Source organism: Rattus norvegicus, chromosome 10, assembly GCF_036323735.1.
Source record: "Rattus norvegicus strain BN/NHsdMcwi chromosome 10, GRCr8, whole genome shotgun sequence".
Classification (NCBI taxonomy): domain Eukaryota; kingdom Metazoa; phylum Chordata; class Mammalia; order Rodentia; family Muridae; genus Rattus; species Rattus norvegicus.
In genome coordinates, this window is record NC_086028.1 from 30717555 (window position 1) to 30734907 (window position 17353).

The window sequence follows — 17353 nt, forward strand, 5'->3', positions numbered from 1 at the left end:
ACACATTACTTAAAAGTTATAATAAATTTTTATTTAAAAATAGTTGAAAGATCCTGCCTCTTGGCACCTTTGCATTGAGAATAACATCTTTAACACATTTAAGTTGTAGAAATACAGAGGTGGCATCTCACATCAGCAGGAAAAATTATCACTTCAGTAAATGGAGCACTAGAGCCAAAGAGAGAGCTTGGCATCTGAGAGCACTGGCTGCTCTTCCAAAGGACCCGGGTTCAATTCCCCGCACCCACATGGCAACTCACAACTGTTTCTAACTCCTGTTCCAGGGGATCTGATACTGTCACTTGGCTTCCATGGGAACCAGGAATGCACGTGGTGTACACACATACATGCAGGTCAAGCAACCATAGACATAAATAAAATTTTAATTTAAAAATAAAAATAAGTAAGTGGAGCAATAAGCAGATATACTTGTAGTCCGGGAAGACTTGGATTTCTTCATCACATCATCTGCCAAGCCCAACTCCAGACGCATTAAGGACATAAATGTCAACACAAAACTTTTGCTTTGAAAAGGAAAAGTTAAGCACAAGGCCCTGGGTTCGGTCCCCAGCTCTGAAAAAAAGAAAAGAAAAAAAAAAAAAGGAAAAGTTAAGTAACTTTTCTTTTTAACCTGTAGTAACAGATGACTCATTTTAAAAGACAGGAAAAGCATTAACTGTGAAACACAGATCTCTCCAGTTGGCTATTTAAAAATTACGAAGGTATTCATCAAAAGAGAACTGAAAAGTCACATGGCAGACTGTGAGCAAATGTTCTGCAAGCATGTGACTGGCCAAGAGTTAGCCTCGAGAAGTCCTACATGTCAGTTACAGACATAGGAGCAAGTCATCAGAGGGGCTGAGACACTTGTAATTTTTAATTTAGTATTATTATTGAAGCGAGTGTGTGTGTGTGTGTGTGTGTGTGTGTGTGTGTGCATGTGTGTGTGCATGTGTGTGTGTGCATGTGTGTATGCATGTGTGTATACATGTGTGTATGCATGTGCCCCAGCACACATGTTGAGGCAAGAGGACAACTTTATGGAGTGATTCTCTCCTTCCCCTTAAGTGGGTCCTGAAGTGGAAGTTTCTGGTTGTGTCACACAGGTGATGCAGACTCATATGGTGTCTTGCTGAGGCAAGACGTGTGGGAGGACACGCGATGTTTGCAGAGAGTGTAACTAGGACTCAACAGACAGTGACAGGAGTTTGCATAGCTAACCTTACAACATTCCGTCTTTGCTGATCTTTATTTCATTGAGAGAGGCATAGCAGAGAACTTCTCCTGTCGTCCTGGCTGGTTCTGATCCCTCCCACTGACTCGTACCCATTCAGTGGAGGCCTGGCTGTTTCTGCTGGATCGTGCCACCACTGCTGATTCATGTTTGGTCTCCTGACACTACTGAACTGAACTGCTGGTATCCTGACAAATGGAGATTGGAATCTCCCCTAGGAACTACTTCTGAAGAGGTCCACATCCTCTTGTCCTGTTTACCATCTTTCTCCTCATCTTTGGATGGTAAACGAAGGGGGTATCGAAGCATTTGAGAACCCTTAGTAAAAGTAGGTTTTCAAAAATCTAAGCCCACAGGGTTCTAGGCATGGAACTTTGACCTCTCACTTGTGAGACCAGTGCTTTACCCCCTGGCATCTCACTGGCCTGCTCTTCCCTTTCTCAAATGGCCGGATAATGAGTTCAATCTGTGAGGGACAGATAACTTTCACCACCAATACTCAGTCATTTTGCAAAGGCACCTAAGAAATACAGAACGAATCAACCACATTCCACAAACTTGCTTAGAAACATGAAACAACCAACCCAAAGACCTTAATTTAGGCTGGGGGGAAAAAAAACATGTTCGATAGAGTCTGATTCAGTTCATCAACATAGAATTAAATAAAACTTAGTGGCACAAAGCAGACACATGTATCAGGCTGTGGGTCAATCCCAGTCTGGGCCACCTAGGAGTCTCTGCAAATGAGGGCATCCAGGCTGACTGGACTCTCCCTCCCTCGGGCTTCTTAGTAAAGTTGGTCTAGAGCAGCCATACTAGACCTGGGAGTGACCCCTTCAGAGATTTAAATTATGATTCATAACAGTAGCAAGGTTACTGTTATGAAGTAGCAATGAAACTAAATTTATGGTTGGGGATTACCACAACATGAACTGTATTAAAGGGTTGCTGCATCAGGAAGGTTGAGAACCACTGGTCTAGGACCTCATCCAGGCATGCTCAGCTTGACTTCACAAAGCTCCTTGTGTGCAGCAGAGCACTCTAAACCTTTGCATACAGTGGCAAAGGGTGTAGTGGCAACAGTAAAGGAGCAGCTGTCAGGCAGGGACAGCTCAAGGCTCTGCTTTCCCTATTTCTTTCAGCAAAGTAGGTCACATGACCAAGTGTGCACGCAGTGGTGCAGAACTGACTCTACTTCATCGTTTTTTCCTTTGGGAGCTACTTTTGAGATAGAGTCCTGTGTAGCCAAGACAGACCTCCACTTCACCAAAATCCTCTCTCCTCTGCCTTCTCAGTGTTGGAGTTGCAGACATACTCTACCAAGCCTAGCCAGAATGCATTTCTTCTTTTTCTTTCTTAAGATGTGCATGTCTGTGATATGTTTGTTCCTGTGTGTCTGTGTCTGTCTGTCTGTGTGGGGCTAAGTATACCAGTATGCAGGTGATCAGAGAGGCCAGAAAGGGGGCATTAGATGCCTTGTAACTAGAGCCACAAGCATTTGTGAGCCACACAATATGGATACTGGGAGCCAAACTCTAGTTCACTGATGATGAAGCAGTAAGTCCTTTTAACCCCTGGACCATCTCTCCAGCTCCAGACTCCATATATTAAAGAAAAAAAAAAGAAGCAAATTCAAGTGGTGAAGGGGAATGTAATCCAGGACAGGGCAGATCTCTCATTTTACAGTCTACCTAAGGACAAAAGTTTAAACACTGGTGCGAATTCATAAGCAACGTCATAGCTCAGTGGCTGTAAACACCTGACTTAGAATCGCTAACCTAGCCTAAGAGCCTCTGCTTCCTGACTCCTAAAGGAAAGCATCCATGCCAATAACAACTTTATAAACAACCCACAACTGTATTTTGCATACAGATCTCTGATCCAAATGAGTCATCTGAGACACTTCTATACAAATGCTATTTATTTTTAATGGTGATTCCCAACAAAATAAGCCAGCATTCCTCCCTAGCCTCACAAGATTTTTCAGAATTGGGGTAGGGATGAGGAGAAATTTTCAATTTTTAAAACCTTTGCTTAAATACACCATGCAATTTTATAGTTAGAAGATCACACACACACACACACACACACACACACACACACACACCACCACCACCACCACCACCACCACCCCTTCAGTAATGCAAATACAAAAGGCTACACATTTATGTAATGAGATCTTCTCTAGTGTGGTGATGAACACTCGTGGTCCTGGTATTTGGGAGGTAGAGGCAAGGGCTTGTATAGTCCAGAAAAGTTCAAGGTCATCTCATGTTACACGAAGGCCAGCCTACTCACAAGGAACCCTGTTGCTAAATTAATTAAAATAAAATGGAGGCGAACTTTTTGAAAACTGAGAGATACCAGCCAGATGGCACAGGATTCCAGTTTCCAAATATTACCTCAGGAGAAGCCATTTCTCTCCAAACAGTCCCTGTGCATCCTGGGGCAGCCACAGCACAACTCTCACTGCACCAGCCCTGGCTGGCTAGCACTTGGCACCCTGACAAGTATTTTGCATTCAAAATGTCAAGCGCTCACCACTTCTGTTCACAGATGCAGTTCAGGGAGCCTTTCCCCTCATGCCCGGATGCCCAGGCCTTGCATCTGTGCCCTTCTGCTGGCATTCTGACAGCTGAGGGAAAGGGACGCAGGTTCCCAGCTTGGCCACTGATGTCAGTGTCCCAGTTCACTCCAGGGAGCTTTCCTTCCCCTGGCTTTGTTTCAGCCTGCCCATAACTAAATAAATAAGTGGTTATATGTTTCTACTCCTTTGACATCTTTAAAACGCCGTCCCTTCCATACCCCTTCTATTTTCTCAAATAAGAGAAATTTGTCAGAAACGATCACGTTTCCCTTTGCAAAAAAGAAATAATCAAGATTATCCTGGGCTACATAGTGAAATTGAGGCCAGCCTGGGTTACATGAGCCCCTATCCTAATTAAGTCAATCAATCAGCCAATAAATGAATAAATATATATGAATGGATGAATGAATGAATGAATGAATGAATGAATGGATAGATGAATGAGTGTATTTAAGGTTCTGGGGCCTGGAGAGCAGGCTAAGAGTGCTTTTTTGGTCTTGCAGAGAACCAGAATTTCAGTTCCCAGAACCCATGTCAGACAACTCACAACCATTTGATAACCCTCTTTTGGCCTCCACGAACTCATACATACAAAAAGACCCATATGCATAATTGAAAATAAAATACATCATAAAATAAAAAGGTTCTAAAGTTCACTTCTTGCCCATAACCAACTATGGATGGGAAATGGCGACATATATTTTTTACAACCTACTTTTATTAAAGTTCAACCTCCCCTCTAGCCTACCACCCACCAGAAAAGAAAGATTATTAGGATATGGGGAAGTGGACCTGTTTAGACATAGTTCTTTGGGGCAACTCCAATCTTCATTGTTCTCAGTCCAGTCCACTAGGAAACATTGATTATGAACCAGCAGCTGTAGACCAGTCCACTCAGCGGACCCCACACACAAATCAGCAAGGGCAGTTCAGTCCAGAAGGAACCGTAGGCTCACCAACTGACCCAAGTCATTGGAATTGACAAGAAGCTACAGGAACCTCATGAGAAGATTTGTGGCAAGTTCCCCTGTGAAGTCACTACAATCAAAGCACAGCAATACAATGTAAGGTAAACCACTACACGTGTGTCATCAGCAAAGAATAGCGAGACCGAGCAAAGCGAACCAATACTTGCGCTTCCACTGTCTGTGGGGTCATATTTACATTCTTTCTAAACATCACATGTCCTTTCATATGTCTGCCATAGCAAACCATCCTTTCACCTGTGTCTGCTTTAGCAAAACATTGTTTCAGGTGTGTCTGCTTTAGCAAAGCAACCTCTCCCGTGTGTATCGTTTGACGTAACTGGCTTTCTAAAGAAACCAGAAGTTTGTACTTCAGGGAAGACTACATTAAGTGTCTTCCTCACTCGGTTACCCTGCTTATAAAACAGAAAACTTTACTATCGTAAGAGCTCTGTTCTTCTGTTTAGACATAGTCCTTTGGGGCAATTCCAATCTTGGTTGTTCTCAGTCCAGTCCAGTAGCAAACACCACACACGAATCAGCAGCTGCAGACCTGTTCACTCATAAGAACTCTGTTCTTGTTTGGAAGAACGAAGTACAGTAGTAATCGATGCAAAATGTCTGGGAAGTGAGGACAGCACAGAAAGCCATCAGTACAGCTTTACAGCAGTAAATCACCTAGTGCTTTTATTGTGCTCACAGAACTGCTACATAGCAAACAGAAGCCGGGGGCCACATCCCAGGACGCAAAACCATGCTTTCTGTCTCCATTTCTCACCAAAGAGAGGGCTTGTCTGCTCTCCTGAGAGAAAAAGACGTTGTCTCAAGAGTTGTGGTCCAGAGTTCCCACGTTAGACGCATCTTACAAGGACATTCTTGTCTTACAGCTTTCTAAAACTTCGCAGAAGAACTTCCAGGCCCTGAGCACTTGTAGTTAGCGTCAAACATCATCTTTTACTGTAAACTGTGTTTGTCTTCTCGATACTATTAGCCTTTACTCCAATCCAAGTAAATCATATTAGGTAAAAATTACAGGAGGCCATTTTGTTAAACTGGGCTCATGTACTAGACTCCAAGAAAGCTGGCTCACACCTATAATCCCAACACTTGGGAGGCTGAGGCAGGAGAATTGCTGTGAGTATGAGGCCAGCTTTGGTTCCTGACCAACCTGGGCTAGAATGAGACCCTAACTCATAAGGAAGGAGCTTGCTGTGTAGGCATGGCAGTCTGCATTCAACCCCTGCATCCCTCCCCCACAGCCATAATGATGATGATTACAATAAAATATATAAAATTAATCAAATTATTCATACTGAGTCTTCGTGTTCCAGACTACCCAGCCAAAGCCAAGTTTCTTCTCTGAGAGATCAGTAACATTTCCTAAATGGACCAATTTTAACTAGTATGATACTAGCATACCTACCTTTCAATATTACATAGAAATGGTGTGAAGTCATCTGACATGAGCCAATCGGGCTGTTTCCTAATATTCCATCACTGTGTGATCAATGTCACTTAGAAATGTTCCATCCATCCTTTGGTTGTTTCCCATTCCTTTATTCTTATCTGTCCATAGCCAGCGTCTTCCATTTGGCACTTTAAAACCACTCTTCTTGTCCGGTGAGATGCTCATAAAGTACAAGGGCCTGATGACCTGAATTCCGCCTCCAGATCAAAAAGGGACAGAACCAACTGCACAGGGCTGGCTGTCCTCTGACTTCCACAGGCATGTGGCACACATGTCCACACTCAAACATATTGCACACACATGATCATAATAAATAAATATTTTAAAAAATAACATAATCAATTAAGACTTCTTAAATACAAAGACATTTTGTACTCTGGTCCTCGGTTCTATTGTAGGCAGCTATTCTGATAATCATAGTTGGGTCTTACTGCCCCAGGTTTCAAACCATTCTCTCACCAATTATTCGTCAAATTTTTCTCAACGTTTAGCAACTTTTAAGAATACAAGTTGTATTTCCTCTTTCTGTGGATCAGTACCTCAGTGACATATTAGTATCTTGGGGGAAGCTTCTGAGATTACTATGGGAGAAAACACAACCACACAGTGACCCAGTCATCAGGCTGCCAACCATTGAAATGAGGTGGGATTGATTGGACCTCCAAAAGTGTTTACACAGTGCAAAAATAAAAGCATGCAAGATGAAAATAAATAAACTCCAAATACAACATTGACTGCACTGCGGGGGGAAAGATGAAATGAAAAGAGAAGAGTGGGCTGGCAAAATGCTCAGCCAATAAAGACTCTTGGCACAAGTCTGGGACCAGTACTGACGACCTGAGTTCAATCCCCATGGCCCCTACTGCGAAATGACTCAAGCCCACACACAGGCTATCTTCTGCCTCAAGATATGCACCATGGCATGAGTGCCTACCTACAAACCCACAAGGTAGACAAACAAATGCAATTTTAAAAATGTGTCATTGAAAAGGGAGAGTTATGATCTCCAAAAACCACACTCAACGACAGCTGTGAAAGACAAAAGACATGAAGAGAAAATCTGCCCAGAAATCCTTCACTTCGTGGCATATCACCAATGTGTGCAACAAGCCTTCCGCTATCATTAAATTAAACACAAACTGCTTTTGTTGCTAATTAATACATGCCAGAGCCAAAGGTGGTGGCCTTTTTCTAAATAATGTCTTGCAGATGCTACTAAAATATTCCAACCAGAAAAGATGAGCGACAGTCTCCAATAACTACCTATAGAATACAGGCCACACTCTGTAGGAGGTATATGGACAGGTCATTTGAATTTCAGCTGCCCTCACAAGGTTCCTTCACCATACACAGCCAATGAATCTATAATGAGGAGCCGGAAAGACCAATCGTTCCCAGAATATTCTGTTACATTTGTCTTCACTTCTCACATAAAAGCATGCCCTGATGTTTGTTTTTTTTTGTTTTTTTTTTTTTTGTTCTTTTTTCCGGAGCTGGGGACCGAACCCAGGACCTTGCGCTTCCTAGGTAAGCGCTCTACCACTGAGCTAAATCCCCAGCCCCGCCCTGATGTTTTTAATGTAGCATGAGAAACCTTTGACTTTGCTCACATCAAATTGTCGGAATACTATAAAACTCTGAGCCTGGGGATTAGGAGAGCTGGCTATTCCCATTCTCTGGAACCTATCTCTTGGAACCTAAGCATGTACTGTGAGAAACTAAAACCACACAGAGGAAATATGTGGGACAAAGACTTGAGAGTGGGCCATCCCTTCTATGTTCCCTGTCAACAGCTAATACAAACTGCCTGCCATGCTAAATGACTCCCTCAACTTATCCCCCAATCAAATCCCTCCATCACAGGAAGCAAAAATTGCCTAGTTAACCCAAAGAACTGGTATTTTTATCAGTGAAATTGGCAAGTGATTTAATTGGCAATAAATAACCAAAACACACTATCTTAAGATTAAAGGATTCATTCTCTAGTGACTATCAATCTTCACAGACAATATAGACACCCATCCAAGGAACCTGTCTAAGAACTCAAAATACCATACAAAATAATCTTGTATCTTGAATATCTTGTATCTGTGTCATTTATTCTCCCTAAAGTCCCGCCAACTTTTTTCCATACTGACCTTCGTTTCTGTTTCCAACAGGACTGATAGTTTCTGAGCTCTGCTGAACCATAAGCCTTACCTTAAGTGTGGCAAAAGAGTCCACAACGTCACATCAGGACAGAAAAACACTAGCTTACTAGTTGAGTTCACTGGAAGACAGCATCGGGGACAGGCATGGTGGAATAACCTATCTGGAGATGCTGAACCATGTGACTTAATGTGGCATCTGCCCTCCTTTTGGTCCTCACCATACAAAGGACTGAATCGTCTCAGTTTTGACTGGCCGATACTTGATTCTGGACAGGAACTGTGTTTGTATGACAGCAACGCTAAGGTCTGGCTTATTTTGATTGGTTGTTTTGTGTGGTAAGGCAGTAAACAATCAAAAAAATCATTTTAACTCTTGTCCTGGCATGAAAAATAGTTGAACAGATTCTGGAAGAGCAACAGGCTGAGTCGTCTGCCACTGGGATAATCCCCAGTACAGGCTTGCACAGCCACACCTCTTCCAACCTCCTTCTTGGGCTTGCTGGATTCTCCACATTAACTATAATAGTTTACCACTTGTTAAACTATTATAGCATCTCCATGAGCCAGGTCCTGGTTGGTTCTGTCCTCCATGTTGGAAAGTTAGGGCCAAGAGGTTAACAGCTTAGTCAGTGATTCTGTAGCTGACAGGGAACAGAGGTGTAAACACGGGACAACCCAATCCAACCTCGTGTTCATACTCTTTCCCGCTCCTCTCTGTGCTATCCTTGACCTCACAGAGAGATGCTCTCATCACTTCTATTTAGAGAAAAGAAGCCTGTGGTTTATAGACCTTGGCCAAAGCTTATACAATTAATTAAGGAACGAGCTAGAAGGAAAACGTTCTAACATATACTCCTTTTGAATTTGCATGCACATGTGTGTTAAGTGTGTGTGCCCGTGCATGCACATGCACACAGCCATGAGAAGATGATGCCGGGTACTTTGTTCTCTCATTCTCACCTTTATTCCCTTGAGGCAGGGTCTTTTTCACTGAATGTGGAGCTAAGGTAGTGGCCAACACACACCAGCAATCCTGTCTCCGCCATTGACAGGCTATGGGCACGGACTTCACCACTCCTGACTTCTTACATGAGGATTTCAATTCAGGGCTTTGTGCTTGAAAAGGAAGTGATCTTACCCTCTGGGACACCTCCCCAGCTCTGACACTTCACCAGAGCCCTGCACAGTGCCACCACACTTGAAGGATGTGCAGATGGCAACAGGGCTTAGTGTAGAGTCACATCACCTGAACTAACCAAGAATGACAGGCTCCTCGGTGCCTCTTGGAGATGATCGGGGTTCAGAAATACTGACATGATTGCTTTACCCACAGCTGACCCACTTTCAGGGGCTGAGAAGAAGCTCCTCATAATTACAAGTTCAAAAAGGAAGGAACAAACAAACCAAAAGGAAAGCCAGAAAACTCACAAATCTGCAAAAGCATTTCCTCCTCCTGTACTGAAACCAATTAAGAAAAAAAAAATCTCATTTGCACTCTCCTCGATTTTAAAGTGTGAACATCTCCTTCGCCGAGGAAATATGTTTTTTGCATCCGTGAAACATGCCCTACACTCACTGAGACAAGAAAAGCAAGCCAACTTTCTCGAGAACCGTTTTGTTGGTTCCTCCTTGTGGGTTGTGTTCAGCAGCAAAAGGTACTTTACATACATGACACGAATATTTATTGAGTGTGCCATGTAATCTCCTCATCTATTTGTACTTGTCTAGGAAGGAATGAGTAGTATTTATTCCCTCCCAGCAAGTCTTGGTGCCAAGGCCATAAAGCAAAGCTTCCAGAAAAGGGGAGGAGGAACCTTGCTTGTTTACACACATACCCCCACATTCCTGAATGAATTACCCTAGAGGTCAGACCTAGAGGGCTCCATTTAGACACAATCATAAATGCTCAGTTATCGTCCCAGAGGACATCTGGGCAGAACCGTCTAGAGGCAATACTCGAAATTAGCTAGACCGTTGCAGAATGCAGAGGGCTAGCCTCTCGGCACTTTGGTCTTTGAAGGCCATTGGAACAAGCTGATGGTTAGAAGACCGCAAGAGACTTACACAGGTTCCAGTGCCGAAGCCTGGATCCTTCCAGAGACTTCTCAAACATCCCACAAGTGGACCTGGGTACCAGGGTCATCTTGCCACGAGCATCAAGAATCGTTCCTGTATTCCTGACTATATATGGTGTAGGATTTCAAGAGGCACAAATGGCTGGCATTATTGATGATACCAGCCTTTCAACTGAGAGCCTGTGCTGTGTCTGATATTTTTTGAGTAATGTAAAACACGTACCTTTTATAAAAAGCTTTCTACTACTGTACAGGGAAAAAAAAAAAACAGTTTAACCTAAGCCTTCATTTCTTCAATATTAACCTTTTCTCCATCATAAAGGAAAGACTGTCCCTCGATTTTTTTTTTTTTTTGGGAGCCGGGGACCGAACCCAGGGCCTTGCGCTTCCTAGGTAAGCGCTCTACCACTGAGCTAAATCCCCAGCCCTGTCCCTCGATTTTTAAGGCTTTAATAACTGAGTCTGTAAAATAAACTAAAACAAGACAGAAGAAAGGTAGGAGAAGAAAATGTATACAGATATGTTACAAATGTTATGTGAAAGAAAAAATCATTTGGTGAGAGAGAGAGAGAGAGAGAGAGAGAGAGAGAGAGAGAGAGAGAGAGAGAGAACAGGGAAAGAGAAATGCAAGCAGTTAGGGATATGTTATGGTTCACATTTTGAATGTTCCCCAATAGTCTACTCACTAAAGGCTTGGTCTCTGACCTATAGTACCACTGGGAGAGGGTAAAATCATTCAGAGATGCAGTCTCTGTCTCTCTCTATCTGTGTGTGTGTGTGTCTGTATATGTCTCTGTCTCCATGTGTGTGTGTGTGTGTGTGTGTGTGTGTGTGTGTGTCTGTCTGTCTGTCTGTCTGTCTGTCTCTGTCTGTCTCTGTTTCTCTGTTTCTCTCTCTCTCCTCCCTTTACCCTCTTTGCTTCCTGGCCAAAGCAAGATGAGTAGATTAGAGTTGAGTCACCCCTTGCCCTTCACCATGAGGCCCTGCCTAGCACAGGCCCAAGGCAACAAGAACAAACAGCCACAGACTGGAATGAAGGAGACAAAGGACACAGCTTTCTTCTTTTAAGGGCTCTGGATTACTTTGACACAGCAAAGAAACACTTATATAAGGAAAGTAAGAGATCTGAGGAAACAGTGAGTGGACTCTCCCGTGGACAGGGGACCCTGCCTGTGACAGGGGACCCCTACCTGGGGATGGTGCCCTCCATTCTTCCCTCATATACCGGGATCTACTCCTCCCTACTGGACAGGAGCCCCAGGGAGGAGATTTATGACCGTTGGGTCTTTTTCAGAAGATTGTCTTTCGGCAGACATAGGAAGTCAGAGCAAGCCTCCCCTACATTTACTATCCACCAGGTCCCTGAGTCTCAAATCCAGCATGGCATGGTTTAAGACCCATCTCAGAGTGCCTCCCCCTCTTTACTCCTCCAGTGTGTGTTGTTTTTCCTACCACACGCACCATACTCCCTCATCTCTCGTCTCTTCTATCCCTTGCCCGTTTAACTCCGTCTCCTCTTTGAGCATCTTCATTTCTATTACACTTTTCTTTCCTCTTAGGAAAAAATACTAGAGTTCTGGGCTGCCACATTAAAAAAGAATCCAAGTTATCCTGAGGCCAAAATGCTCCAGAGGCAACTAGAAGAGTGCATACAGCTAGGAAGAGACAGCGAGGGCCAGGTCAACTGGCCCACAATGTTCAGGGTTCCTAGGATAGGTATAAATCTGCCAAACATTCCCAACAAGAGCAAACATGGCGTCACTAAGATGACTCAGTAGATATATATAAAGGTGCTTGCCGACAAGCCTGATGCCCACATGGAGTAAGGAGAGAATCCATTCCTTTAAGCTGACCCTGACCTCCTCATGTGGGCCATCGCACACACGCACGAGCACATACATACACACGGCACACTCCTCTCTGAGGTAGTTTATCCCACAGCCATAGTAACTGAACCGCAGTGTGGTCTCAGACAAACTGCAGAGTCCTAACTCAGAACAGAGTCAGGCTGAGGGCAGAAGACAAAACTTGAACATATATCAATATAGAACTGTATTCATCCACGTCAGTCAATTGCCCAGCCAACAATATGCCTCTTGTGTGTGCTGAGAATTCAGAAGCAAAGACGGAAATCATCTCTGCCTTGACGGAGCTTGCAGGCTATTATGGGTTAGAGAGATGTACAAAGTGTAATTTATGGCTATTACAAAGAGATGAAACCCAAGCTGCTCTGAGTCCTTGACAGATCAGCCACACAGCTTTTTTTCTGGAAATTTCTTAAAGATATGTTCCCCCTTAATTACGGAGCATGGTTTTGGCTACTGGCAATGTTCCAGAGACACAGAGCAAAAGAAAAGATATCAATTTACAATCTCAGCAGATGCAGGCTGGCGAGGTTACACCAGTCTGCGGTGGCTGCTTTCAACTGTGACCATCCACTGTCCTTTCTCTGGGTCAAACACTCACAGAGACAAAACACTAATTGTATGCTTTATCCTGCACCCACTTTGAAATTATTTACAATGACGAAACTGTAAGACCGTCTCATCTCAGAAACACTTCCATGGTGGCACGGCCTTAGCCTCCTCCTCGCAGAAAAAGAAATTACTGGCCAAATCTATATTACATGCAGAAAGCTATCTCATCAAGCCGCCGATAATGAAGTTTGCTAACCACTCTGGTGAGTAGAGTAGAATTATGAAAACTGATTCAGTCTAATTATCAAAGGGCCAGGGTTTTTTTCCGCTCTTCTCCAAACGTAGCCAATGAAGCAGCTTGCAAACTCGTTGTCCAGAATTTAAATTACCTATTGTCAGGGCTCACTGAATGCTCCGGGAAGGAACGAATGTGCTTAAATTCTCCGGACTGTTTGATTACAGGTACCTGTCTGCCATTTGCTCTGTCATGTACGACTGTGCAATTAAAACAAATGGCGGGGTAGAAAAGGCTGACTGAGGTAAATTTGGCCTGCGGGCAGAGTGCCAGTCTGTTAGAAAGAAGTACCAAGCGTGGGAAGCACAAATGAACAAAAAAAGACATAGCCCCACCACCACCACCACCACCACCACCACCACCACCACCACCACCGCAGCCGCCGAGCCCACCCCCGCCCCCGCCCCCATCCCCGTCCCTGCCATGTGAGGCTCTCCTCAAATTTATGCGCTCTTAAAGGAGAGAGATGGGAAGTGACCACGATGTAGCAGCCTAGCAGGGGGACACACTCGGAGTGAGGCGTCAGTGAAAATCAATCCAAGGACGTCACTTCTAAGCTGAGGTTGAGTAGAAAGTCAGGAAACAAACGTGAAGGACAAGGAGGAAAGAAATAGGCTTCAGAAGGAGACCAGTCTGGGCTAAGAGGCTAGAGAGTCTCTGAAAGTTAGAGGGAGTGAAAACTTTGAGTTGGCTTGAAGATTAAGAGCTAGAATGACGAGGGGTGAGGCTAGACAGAAAGAGGAAATGTCAGCCAGGTCCTGGGGGGCCTTGTCTGCTGTTTCAAAGACAGTTTTTATTCCTTATATTTCATTTCTAACACAAAGCAGACATGTTCAATGTGCTTCACAGGAGGGAAGAAGGGACGGAGAGATGGGGCGGGGGCGCTAGATGAATAGGAATGATTCTCACTATGTATAGTGGCATTCGTGCCTGTAATTCCGACACTCGGGAAATGGAAGCAGTAAAATTGAAGTTCAAGGCTAACCTGGAATTCACAGAAACTAGAATTTGGGGCTCGAGAGATGGCTCAGTTGTTAAGAGTGTTTGCTGCTCTCACAGAAGACCCAGGCTTAATTTCCAACACAGAGTAGTTTACAACTCTCTGTAAGCCCAGGTCCAGAGAACTGGATTAATGTTTTCTTCTGACCTCCATTGTCACTAGGCACACATGTGATTATATATATATAGATATAGATATAGATATAGATATAGATATAGATATATAGATATATAGATAGATAGATAGATATATAGATATATAGATAGAGAGAGAGAGAATATTATATATGTATGTATGTATGTATATATATATACATATACATATATATATATATATATTCCGGTAAAATACCCACATCAAAGATTCTTCAAATTATTAGAATGCATGATGGGTCATGTTCATAAATCAAAATAATTTCATTCCTTTTTGTTTATTTCGAACTTTTTGAGACAGGATCTCACGTAGCCTGGGCTGGCCCTGAGCACATTGTACAGCCAAATTCCTGTTTGGCTCCTGCCACCACTTCCCAAGTGTTAGGGGTACAGGCATGTCCCACAGTACCCAGTTTTAATAAGTTACACAAATCCATATGATATCAGTTAAGCAAGCAGATGTCTACTTGGGCTTTTTGTTGCTTTGTTTTGCTTTAAAGTGTTTATATCCTTTTTTTTTTTTTTTTTCGGAGCTGGGGACCGAACCCAGGGCCTTGCGGTTGCTAGGCAAGCGCTCTACCACTGAGCTAAATCCCCAACCCCTAAAGCGTTTATATCCTGATTTGTCTACATCACAACTTAAAATTCAAACATAATTCTCTCCATCTCAGCCACACATACTCCAAACCTGGATACATCCACGTGATGCCGAAAGCACTCCGTTGGCTCATAGAGGGAACCAGACAGATTGAGCAGGCACCGCACATAGCCAACAGTCATATGGGAATGAATTCTCTCCTCTGCGGTTCCTTCCAAAAACTCAAGACATCTTAGCCTTCTGAGGAGCCGCTACTAAAATCTGGTTCCCTAATTGGTTCTTGATTTGGTCAATAAAGAAGGTGGAAGCCAATGGCTGGGTGAAGGGTAAAGGTGGGACTTCCGATTCCCAGGAGGAAAAAGGGACGAGAGGAAAGAGAAAGGCTTTTTGAGGCCATGCTTTGGAAGGAGAAGAAAGCAGTGGTCATGTAAGGCGTCAGGGCATCCAGAGCCTACAGCCCAAAGCACTGGCGGGGGCCCTGTGGAGGTTGGCAGGAGCAAACTGATAGCTGATAAGATTAGAGCAGGAGATTCTGTGCCCAGTAATTGTGCTAGTAGGCAAATTCTAAAATAATAAGGCTGAGTGTGGTGTTTTTTTATCCACGGATCCAAAGGTCTCAGGTGAGCTGACTGGTAACGCAGCCCCTGAACAAAGGCAATAGCTGGCATCTTGGTGAAGGTAGCCGGGTGAGCGTGGAGAGCAGCTCCCAGCTTTCCTGGGTTCTGATATAACTGCAATTGAGTTGAAACAGAGGAAACCAGGAGAGGTCAGAGCATGGGTCAGGCTCCCAAGAAAGGCAGAAGCATGGTTTTAAAATTACACACAGGGGTTGGGGATTTAGCTCAGTGATAGAGCGCTTGCCTAGCAAGCACAAGGCCCTAGGTTCGGTCCCCAGCTCCAGAAAAAAAAAGAAAAAAAAAATTACACACAACCGGAAGCTTCCCATTTGCCCTCACAAAATATCTAAAACCAGCACTTTGTAAAGAACAGAGATTTATTCTGCTCGTGGTTTCAGGGGTATCAATGGATGGGCTACTCATCCCTATGATGAGGCCAGACAGAAGGGGTTGAAGGGGTTGGGAGATTATGGGAAGAACCTTGTTTACCTCATGACAACGAGGCAGGAAACAAAGAGGGGAGGAGGCAGACTCTCAATGTCCCCTTTAAGGACATACCCCCCCCCAATGACTTAATGGTCCATCTTTCCAGTAGACAACACCTTCCAAGAGTATTTAGTCCTTTAAGATCCAAAGGGGGGTGGGGGGGTTGGGGATTTGGCTCAGTGGTAGAGCGCTTACCTAGGAAGCGCAAGGTCCTGGGTAGCGCAAGGTCCTGGGTTCGGTCCCCAGCCCCGGGAAAAAAAAAAAAAAAAAAAAAAAGATCCAAAGGGATCATTTAAGATCCAAAACCTAAACCAGGCATGGTGACACATGCCTTTAATCCCAGCACTTAAGAGGATCTGTTAAAGAAGATCACATGCATATGTATATCAGCCTAGAATACATACTTATTTCGAGAACAGCCAGAGTTACATAATAGACCCGATTTAAAGGAAAGGAAGGAAGGGAAAGCTGAAACCTAATGGCCTCAGAGTGAATGGGTCAACACTTACCCCAAAGCAGTAACTAGGCACCAATTATAGCAAGTCTCGTCTATGGGCTTATTGTTGGTACTAATCTGTAGCTAGAAGTCCCAGATAACACACCCTGTTTCAGCAGACACAAACGACTCGCTAATTACATCATCCATGTCTTTAGCCTAGCTCTCAGCATCAGCTGCGGAGGACTAGAGGAAAGTTGAATGACTACTGAATTAGCTCATGGGAGCCTCACAGCATCGTAAGAGGAAAGGCTTAACTCTCTACTACCAACTACCTTTCGTGCATCCCACTAAAGGGTGGAGCAGAACGTGAAGCCTTGATCTTTCCTGTTCGAAATCCACAACATGTCAACCACATCACCTGCTCCACAGTCTTCAGGAAAAGCCCTAGGCAGAGTGTATCTTCTGTAGTGTGCCATTCTGAACAAAAGCCCCCTCCTTTCAGGGACCATTTAGCTTGTGTTTTGGGAGTCCAGCCTTCTCCCCCTACCTCCTAAGGAAAAAAATGTTGACTAAAACACACTTTCATGTCAACTACAGCTAAACTCTGCCAAGAGGCTTACTATCTCAAATGGCTCATTGGCAGTATGATGCCATCGAAGTATGATGTCATCATCAATATGATGTCATTGACAGTATGATGTCAGCAGCAGTATGATGCCAGCAGCAGTATGATGCCTAAGTCTTTTTCTTAGACATGGCTGGTCATGTCTGAGAAGACATTGGCAAAAATCCAAGCCTCAATTCCAGAATATGAGGCTGAATTCTGGGTCCTCCTATTACGCCCTGGTGTCTTTAGGGCCACAATTTACA

The 17353-nt window shown here is 43.9% G+C and overlaps 1 long non-coding RNA gene across 1 annotated transcript; it reads right to left on the minus strand.

The window, feature by feature from the left end:
- Positions 1–367: 367 nt before the first annotated feature.
- LOC120095082 (uncharacterized) lies at positions 368–13508 on the minus strand. Its single transcript, XR_005490169.2, has 3 exons — positions 6210–13508; positions 5225–5407; positions 368–573 (listed from the first exon to the last, which is right to left on the minus strand). It is a non-coding gene; the product is annotated as an uncharacterized LOC120095082 (long non-coding RNA).
- Positions 13509–17353: the final 3845 nt, after the last annotated feature.